The sequence below is a fragment of the Seriola lalandi genome, unplaced genomic scaffold, assembly GCF_002814215.2.
Source record: "Seriola lalandi dorsalis isolate HSWRI2012SDOR001 ecotype SW California unplaced genomic scaffold, Sedor1 jcf7180002055009, whole genome shotgun sequence".
Taxonomy (NCBI): domain Eukaryota; kingdom Metazoa; phylum Chordata; class Actinopteri; order Carangiformes; family Carangidae; genus Seriola; species Seriola lalandi.
The window spans coordinates 525,352-534,762 of NW_019525552.1; the positions used below are offsets into that span (position 1 = coordinate 525,352).

Below are 9,411 nucleotides of genomic sequence, written 5' to 3' on the forward strand. Positions count from 1 at the left end.
GAATAGGATATGTCCACAATGTCAAGATATGCAGCAGGATGTCTTTAAAATTGATCACATTTGAATAAGTATTGAAAGTTCAGTTGATGTTATACTTGTATTGACCTTTTGAGTAACTGATACAACTTTTCCCAGGAACTTTGCATAATGATGAAGGTGAGGGATCCATCATCTGCAGTTCAGCATTCTGCAGGTAGGCTAAATATTGAAGTCGTAATGGATAACCCTAAGCAATTAAATAAAAACAGTGTGTGTTTAAATAACTTCTTGATGCAATAATTGAATATATCTTTGTGTGATCAGACACTTCCCCTAGTGATCAGGTGGATCGATGACGATGCAAACCAACAGGAGTCTCAATGTAGTAGTCAAAGCTACAGTGGCAGTGACACTGTGGAGGCCCCCCATTCAGAAAGCCTATACAAATAATTTATCAATGATGATCAAGTCTAGTGCATTACTTCAACAGGAGACCCGGCTTTTGTTCACAAGATTGTTATTGAATTCAGTATCACTGAATTCTACATTGTATATTATAAATGAAAAGCCATGTATTATGCATAGTTTAAAATTGTATTTCTTGTTCCCCTTCTTTCCAAGACATATCCTGGTGTCCAGCAGATGGACCAACACAGCCTTTCCTGAGGGTGTATCCACGGACTGTGCAGGGGGATAGAATAAGAGCATTCAACTACTCATGGTTCACGCACTTCACATGGTCGGAGTACTCACAAAGTCATGACTCTGCATATTGCTTTGCATGTAGACACTTTAGCTTGTCCAACACCCCTGAAACACCCTTTACAGCACAGGGAGGTTACTCCAACTGGAACAAGGCCATGTACAAGGATGGGGGGGGTTTAATTGGCATGAGAAATCAGAAGGGCATGTTAATGCAATGTTTGCTTGGAGTGAATATAAAAAAAAATATTCTCCCAGATTCTTCTATACGAGACACTTTGGACCAAGCCTACAAAAAACAAGTTGAGGAAAACCGGATGTACATAAAAAGTTGCTGAAGTGCTTCGTCTTACAGCCATGCAGAACATTGCTCAAAGGGGACACATCGAAACTGAAGGCTCACAAAACAAAGGACATTTCCTAGAACTGATTGAGTTGATTGCAAGACACAATCCACTGATTGCAAAAAAAATGAATGCATCAGGCAATGCCAAGTATCTCAGTAACACAATCCAGAATCTGGGAATCCATAATACAGGAAGTGAAGGAAGGTGAGGTTTTTTCTGTTATTGCAAGTGAAACAAAAGATCTTAAGAAAAGTGAACAACTGTCATTAGTACTGAGGTACTATTATAATGGTGCCGTTCATGAGAGCTTTTTAGATTTCCAGAGAGCCAGTGAATTAGATGCAGCAGGACAGGAAAGTAATACAGTGTCTGGAAAGATATGGCCTTGATTACAAGTCTAATCTTGTAGGTCAAGGTTATGATGGGGCAGCAGTGATGGCAGGGAGATGCAATGGGGTTGCAGCAAGGATCAAAGCAGAGGCTAAATATGCCTTTTATGTTCACTGCAACGCACATTGCCTCAACCTTGTTATTGTTGATTCAGTGAAAGCAGTGCCTGAAGTTGATTGTTTTTTATTACATTGCTGCAAAAATTGTATGTGTCCGGATCTTATGTTCATGAAAAGCGGTTGTCAGTTCAGAGGGACATGTATAAAGATGCACCCAGAGAGCTACAGAGACACGAGGTGGGCATGTCGGTACCATGCCTGCAAATATCTCATGGACAGACTTCCAGCCGTCTTGCGTGTTCTGCATGAGATAGATGTAGAGGACAGTGGTGAGAGATCTGTGGAAGCACGGGGTCTACTCATCCAGATAGACCTGACGTTTACTTCAACACCGGCAGTATTCAGAAAGATTCTCGGTGATGCTAAGTGTGCCTCTGACATGCTTCAAGCACCATCGCTTGACCTTGCAAAGGCTGTGGACTTAATCCATGCCCTGCAGGAGACTTTACAGGACTGTAGAGCTGGATCCTGTTTTGATGATCTTTGGCAGCAAACTGTGGAGACTGCAAAGAATTGTAATGTTGCAGGTGAGGCTGTTGAGAAAAGGACACAAAGAGGGAGCTCCAGACTTAGTGAGTATCTTGTAGAATCCACTGTTGGTCAATGTAGATGCAAGGAAGGGGACAAAGATGAGTTCAGGATTGCTGTATTTTACTCCATCCTGGATCTTTTGCAAAAACAACTGTGATATAATGAGGGGTATACAGGCACTTGACCCCAAGGGTGAAATCTTTTTAGAGGAGAGAACAGTTTTGCGTCTTGCCTGTCTTTTTGACTGTGATGTTGAGGACCTAAAACATGAGCTGTATCAGACAAAGAAGGTCATTCAGAGAAAGGCACAGTGTGGGACTGAACTATCCAGTATCCTGGATTTCACATCTTTCTTTTTCGCTTGTGTCGGATAGCTATAGCTTTGCCTGTTAGCAGTGCCAGTTGCGAGCGCAGCAACAATGAATGATGACAGGCTTAGCAAGATTGGAGTGCTTAGTATTGAGAGGAGGGCAAGGTCGCTGAACTTGGATGCTTTTGTTAAACGCTTCACCCATCAACACCAAAACAGGCGTATCCAGCTGTCATAATCCTGTAAATAATATATATATATTGGAATAAAGTCATTCATAACTAAACTCCATTGGTTGTTTCTGTCTCTGTGAGTTAAGGAAGAGATAAGCTTAGATACCTACGAAACACAAGCGTTTATCTTGCTGAAACAGTTTCAGCAAGATAAACGCTTCAGTGAAACTAATACTACTACTAGGTTACTAGTACTAGATACACCAGAATACTCTTCTGGAGCTCAGATCAACCCACGCAAACAAACAAAAAACATTTTACTCGGTCAGATAAGATTTCTAAATGCTGGATGCTAAACTTCTGTGCATTATTTGGGTAAATAAAATGGTTCTATTATTCATACCTCAGCCTACCGTTTATTATGATCTAAGACTGTGGGGCATTTAAAAAATTGTATTTCAGTGTGCCACCCTTCCACAGTCTGTGCCCCTAGCTTGCCCCCCCCAAGAAAAAAATTCTAGACACCTCCTTGCATAAAAGTGTCCTTTATTAGTCAAGCTGTTTCCAAGGTGCTGCCTCCTCCTGTCCTGTAGCTGCAGCAAACGTGACTGTATGTGGACGTCAAGGGTTTCAGCAGGTCGGATGGACTGAGTTGCAGCAATGGACCGAACACCAGCATCAGGGGGAGAGCAGAGATAACAATTATTATATGATCAAAAGTTGTTTCAGTGAAACTAAAGTTGTGATGAAAAATATTTTTTAAATTAATATCACAATATTTTTAGTTTTTTTTTTTTTTTTTACCACAATGGTATACAGTATTTCACAGCACCAAAATACTTCAAATAAAACCCAGTAGTGTCTTAGGACCGGGAAATATATGGATATTATAGCGTTGTCTTTTGTCTCTGGCTGCATTAAAGTAAAGTGAGATCATTTTCTGAACTTACCAGACTATTCTATTATTTTCCTTTACACACTAAGTCATTACTGATGATTATTTATCAAAAATCTCATTGTGTAAATATTTTATGAAAGCACCAATGTCATCCCCACAATATATATAACAAGTAGTCAGATGAACAGGTAGCCAAATAAAATCTAGTTTTCCAATAAACTCCCAGTGCCTATATAATTTGCATGTCAACAAAACGTAATGTACAAAATTTTAGAGAATTTAATTACTATGTTCCTCATTATAACTTTCCATCCATTCATCCGTTATTAATCAAAATGTTCATTTTTTGAGCTCAACCCACGCGATCCGCCGAGGTTAATGCGGATCCACACAACTAACTAGTGTTAATGATAAGCCCCTTTTTACACAGCCTGTTCCAGGCGGGAATACTGTGCTTTGCAGTTCTGTGTACAACACTTAAGTCAACACTTACTGGAAGTGTGTATGAATTTGTGTTTGTATGGAATTACTCACCAGAAATGTGCCGACAGAATACAGAAACAGATCCACACGAAGGCTCATGGATTTACCAACACCAGGACAAGGCTGAGGTGAACTTGGTAGCTTTTAAATGGGCCAAGCTCAATGTCCTAACACGTGAAAAAGAAAAAGTTTTAAAAATGTATTTATTTATTCACAATGTAATCATCATTCACTTTTTCTAGAGTTGTATATCTTACCTAGAAAAGTAATAATGTCAAGGATTCAGCTGAGGACCACTCAACTTCAGGACCACTGGACATATTTGGCTCAGCCTGCTGGACAGCACAACATATGCTTTTACTGACTGAACAGATGTTCCACAAATGCAACAGGAGTACATCTTTTAACACTGGTCAAACAGCCATAACATTATAATCATCAACAAATGAACAGTATAACTTAACTAAGGTAAATATGACACTTTGGCCTGAAATACAGTATGTCCTGGCATGCAAAATCAGGCACCGCGTTTTTCTCAAAACACTCAACAGCCACTACACAGGCGATGTCACTTCAAAGAGGAGAAAAAAGCGGGAGTCAGGCTGTAATATCTGCAAGCATAACACTGACTTCCACAGCAAATTTCAACCTCTGCAGCAACTGTGGCCGCCAAATGTTGGAGAAAAAAAGATTGTCCACAGACCGGCTGATAACGTTACAGTCTATGAACCAAACAACCAACGACAGAACCAGCTGTACGTTAGCTTAGAGCTAACGTTAGCCTAATGGTAAAGTATCTGGACACAGCTAAAATGCTTCTCAATTTGCCCTTCACTGGCAACGTTAGCTAGTAGCAATTGAAAACAAATAATCTAAATATTTCACATAAACAACATAATCTAAATAATTGCACTCATAAAAAATGTTTACCTTGTTAATCTTGATTCCACCTTTCCCTGGCAGCCGAAGACAGAAAGTTCTGGAGGAGAGCGGAGAGATTCAAACTTTAGTATTTGAATAAGGCGCCTTTCTGTCCAGGGTGTGTACTCAAATTTAAAATGAATATATTTATTACAACCCGTTTTCCAAACACTGACTTTACCTTAAAAGTATAATGGGGAGAAAATCTGTAAAATGTCAATGATAAAAACTATATTTGGAGCTTGTCTGGCGGGGCGCTGGGTTTCAGAGCCCTCCTGGTCTTCCTGGGGGCCTTAGCTGGGGAACAAGAGGAAACTTCACATCACCTGACCTCCTGACCCCAGGCCTGGAACGTGGCTGTTTGAGGAGCCGCTGTTCAACAACAGCTTCCTGTCCAATGGCGTTCCCTCTTCAGCCACTCTGAGGACTCGTTTTGTTGAGGCGGGGGTCGTCAAGCTCGGTCATCTAATGAGGATGTCATTAGACACGCTGACGGAGGTGAGCAACATCAGGTCGTCCCGAGTGCTGCAGAGGGTTGTAGACGAGGGGGGGCGGTCTCCGTCTGCTCCGCTGAGGGCTTCTGTTCAGGACCGGGTGCTGGCTCGTTCATGTTCCCCTCCCTCATCATCAGTCCTGCTGTGGGAGGGTGGAGAGAGAACAGCTGCCTGCTTCTCTCCCTGAAGACTCCAGCTGTGGGAAAGTTCATCTCCTGTGGGAAGCAGCAGCTGTATCACAGCTGTATAAAGGTCCTGAACCTCGGCTCTCTGACAGGACTCAGGGAGTCCAAATGGACCGAGGTGTTGGATGCGGACTCTTCGACTAAAGGCAGCTGGCGGCTCCTGGATGAGCCTCCTGTTGAAGAACGGACGGCTGACCTCCAGTGGAGGATCATACTCGAAGCTATAGCTACAAACAGATACAGAGCTCACCTGGACGCCAGCACAGGGGAGGGCTGTCCTTTCTGTAGTCAGACAGAACCTGTGCAACACCTGGTGGTTTCCTGTCCTCGTTTGTCTGATTTATTGAGGCGGCTGCACGGGAGGGTGGAGGCTCTAACAGAGGTTTATTCTCTTTCTTTTTCTATCTTTGGCCCAAGGTTCACTGTTAAAAAGAGAGAGACACTGGTTCTTGTCCACTTTTGTTAGCAAATGCGAAAGTGGCATTTTGGAAAAGCCGTAAGAACCAGGTGTCAGGTGTGGGCTGGACGGAGCCGGTGCTGTGTCTGAAGGTTCTGGTCTCAGCTCGGCTCAGAATTGAGCCTCTTTTTACAGACTGAGCTGCAACCTGGACGTGTTCAGGGAGGTGTGGGGGATCAGACAGATGTTCTGTTCCACTGGAGACGACGGGTCACTGCAGCTCAGCTTTTAGGTTTGGTTTTTTATTTGTAGGTAGGAGTGTGTTGTTGTTGTTGTTTTTCATTTTGATTGGGAGGTTTAATTGTTGACTGGTAAGTTATTAGAAGTTTTGAAATGGACCATTTAAGTTTTTTGGCATAATGTGTCCTAGATAAAGTTGTCTTCTTCTTCTTCTTCTTCTTCTTCTTCTGGCCCGGCTGTCCCGGCAGCGGTGTGAAGGTGGGCGCCGGATCCCTGAGCAGTGTAGAGGAGGTGGCGCTGGCGGCGGGGGAGGTGTTGGGGCACAGCTCCATCAAATCCGCCGCCCGCATGAATAAATCGGTCGTGTTATTTTTGGAGAAGGTGGAACAAGCTAACCGGCTAGTGGAGACCAGTATAACAGTGAACGGCTTGTTCGAACAAGTGTTGCCCATAACACAGCCCACAACCCGGATTACCCTTTCTAATGTACCGCCGTTTATTAGCGATGCATTTTTGATTAATGAACTCTCTCGTCATGGGACAGTTGTCTCTCCCATGAAGAAGATACTGTCTGAATGCAAATCACCATTATTAAAACACGTTGTATCGCATCGAAGACAAGTATGGATGATACTAAACAACAGAACGGAAGAGTTCAATTATGTTTTTAAAGTGCGGGTGGACGGGTTTGATTACACACTGTACGCCACCTCCTCCCTGCTGAAGTGCTTCGGCTGCGGGGAGGAGGGACACCAGGTCTGGGCCTGCCCGAAACGGGCCGGCTCGGCTGAGGCGGGGCCCGGCCCGCAGAGCCCGGGGCCGCCGCAGGTAGGCAGGGTAGACCCGTACCTGCAACTCCCGCCACAACACAGCGAGAGGCGGACGGAGGAGAGAGAGAGAGGCAGGTGAGAGAGGCAGGTGAGTGAGGAGGGGAAGTGTGAGGCTGAGAAGATAGGTGGCACGGGTGAGGTGGTGGGAGAGACAGGAGAAGTGGAGGGTGAGACAGGAGAAGTGGTGGGTGAGACAGGTGAGGTGAGGGGTGAGACAGGTGAGGTGGAGGGTAAAAGAGGTGAGGGGTGAGAAAGGTGAGGTGAGGGGTGAGACAAGGGAGGTGGAGGGTGAGACAGGAGAATTGGGGGGTGAGACAGGTGAGGTGGAGGGTAAGAAAGGTGAGGTGAGGGGTGAGAAAGGGGAGGTGAGGGGTGAGACAAGGGAGGTGGAGGGTGAGACAGGAGAATTGGGGGTGAGACAGGTGAGGTGGAGGGTAAGAAAGGTGAGGTGAGGGGTGAGACAAGGGAGGTGGAGGGGGAGAAAGGTGAAGTGGAGGGTGAGGCAGAGGAGGCAGGGGAGATGTTAGATAAAGAGGGCAATAAGAATGAGACAGGTGAAGCAGAAAGGTCAGTGGAGGAGACAGAGACAGGTGAGGCGTTAGGAGAGAGAGGTGAAACTGTGGAGATGACAGGTGAGATGGATGGTGAAGGGAGTGAGGGAGAAAAAGTAGCAGACAAACAGATTAAAGCTGTTGTATCTGAGAACAGAATAAGTATGGTTTTGTCTAACAATGCGTGTGCGTCAGGAAGTGTGTGTGCGTCAGGAAGTGTGTGTGAGAGTGTTCCCACTCCAGCACAGAGACGCAGCAACAGAAAGAGCTCGCTGTCTGCGGCGGGAGGCTGTAAGGCCGGGCGGCTGGAGGCCCCGGCAGCCGCCACAGCAGACAGCGACAGTGATGCTGAGGCGTACCTGTCTGACTGCAGTGGCGTTTCCAGCGTCACTGTAAGTCAGGAAACTAAAGCATATTCTGAAAAAATGGTAAAAAGTTTTCTGCAGAAAACAAAAGGTATAAAAGGCATAAACATAGAAAAACACTTTCCAGACAAACTGCTTTTTCTAAATTCAGCAAAAAATGTTATTAAAAACAAAGCCACCTCCGAACTAACGAATCAGGAGGTTTTCAGGTTGAAAAAACTAATGATCAAAGTAAGAAAAGAGCTTGATTTTTAATAACGTCTGCCTCGATTTTATCTTTTTATCTTTTTTACACCTGTTTTTTTTTTAGCCTCTCCACAATGAATTCCTTTAAAGTGGGGACGTTGAATGTAAACGGCGCCAGGGTGGCAGAGAAGCAGGTTTTGGTTTTTGATGCAGCAAGGAGGAAGAGGATTGATGTATTGTTTTTACAAGAGACACACAGCGATGTAGGCAATGCACCTGACTGGGAGAGAGAATGGGAGGGACAGGTGGTTCTGAGCCACAGCTGTGGACCGGAGGATTTTTTAATTATGGGTGGGGATTTTAATTGCACGGAAAATAGTTTCTTAGACAGAAACCACACAGAGCCTCATCTGGGGTCCCAACATGCACTGAGGCAGCTGGTCCACTCTCATGGTCTTGTGGATGTGTGGAGGCGGATCCACACAGACTGCCGTCAGTATACATGGTCTCACCTAAGTGAGGGGAAAATTTCTATGGCTAGACTAGATCGGTTTTATGTTTTTAAGAATCATTTTAATGTATGCAAAGGTTGTAACATTACGCCAGCTGGTTTTACAGATCATTCTTTAGTTGTATGTAATGTTTTTATAAAAAATATTTTACCTAAAAGTGCTTATTGGCATTTTAACTCTGTTTTAACGTTTGATAAGGGTTTTCAGAGAGGCTCTTATTTATTTATGGAATAGTTTTAGACATAGAAAAAATGATTTTAAATGTCTTAGGCAGTGGTGGGACCATGGCAAGACATTAATCAAACTTCTATGCCAACAGTATACGCTCAATGTCACACGCGATGCATGTAGATCTATTAGAGAGCTGGAGAGTGAGATCGTGGACTTGGAAACATTAAGTCTGTCCACAGAAAATCGAGGATATGTTGAAATCCTCAAGTCCAAAAAAATGGCCTTAAGAGACCTGCTGGGTACCAAGGTACAAGGTGCGTTAGTCAGGTCACGGATCCAGAACATAGCGGAGATGGATGCCCCCTCCAGCTTCTTCTTCAGCCTGGAAAAGCAGAACGCACAGAGGAAACATATACATTCGTTTGTAAGTGACACGGGGCAGGAGATAACAGAGCCTGGCCAGCTCAGGAGATATGCCACAGAGTTCTACTCCAAACTCTATTCAAGCGAATATGAGGAGAGGAGAGAACTACTACAAGATTTCTGTGGTGCCCTGCCTCAGGTCTCAGAGGCCACAAACAACCTCCTCGACAGGCCGATCCAAGAGCCGGAGCTGCACGCCGCCCT

General features: G+C 44.4%; 1 long non-coding RNA gene across 1 annotated transcript; it reads right to left on the minus strand.

Moving 5' to 3' along the window:
- Positions 1 to 3,080: 3,080 nt before the first annotated feature.
- On the minus strand, positions 3,081 to 4,503 carry LOC147817165 (uncharacterized). Its single transcript, XR_015436592.1, has 3 exons — positions 4,190 to 4,503; positions 3,984 to 4,099; positions 3,081 to 3,198 (listed from the first exon to the last, which is right to left on the minus strand). It is a non-coding gene; the product is annotated as an uncharacterized LOC147817165 (long non-coding RNA).
- Positions 4,504 to 9,411: the final 4,908 nt, after the last annotated feature.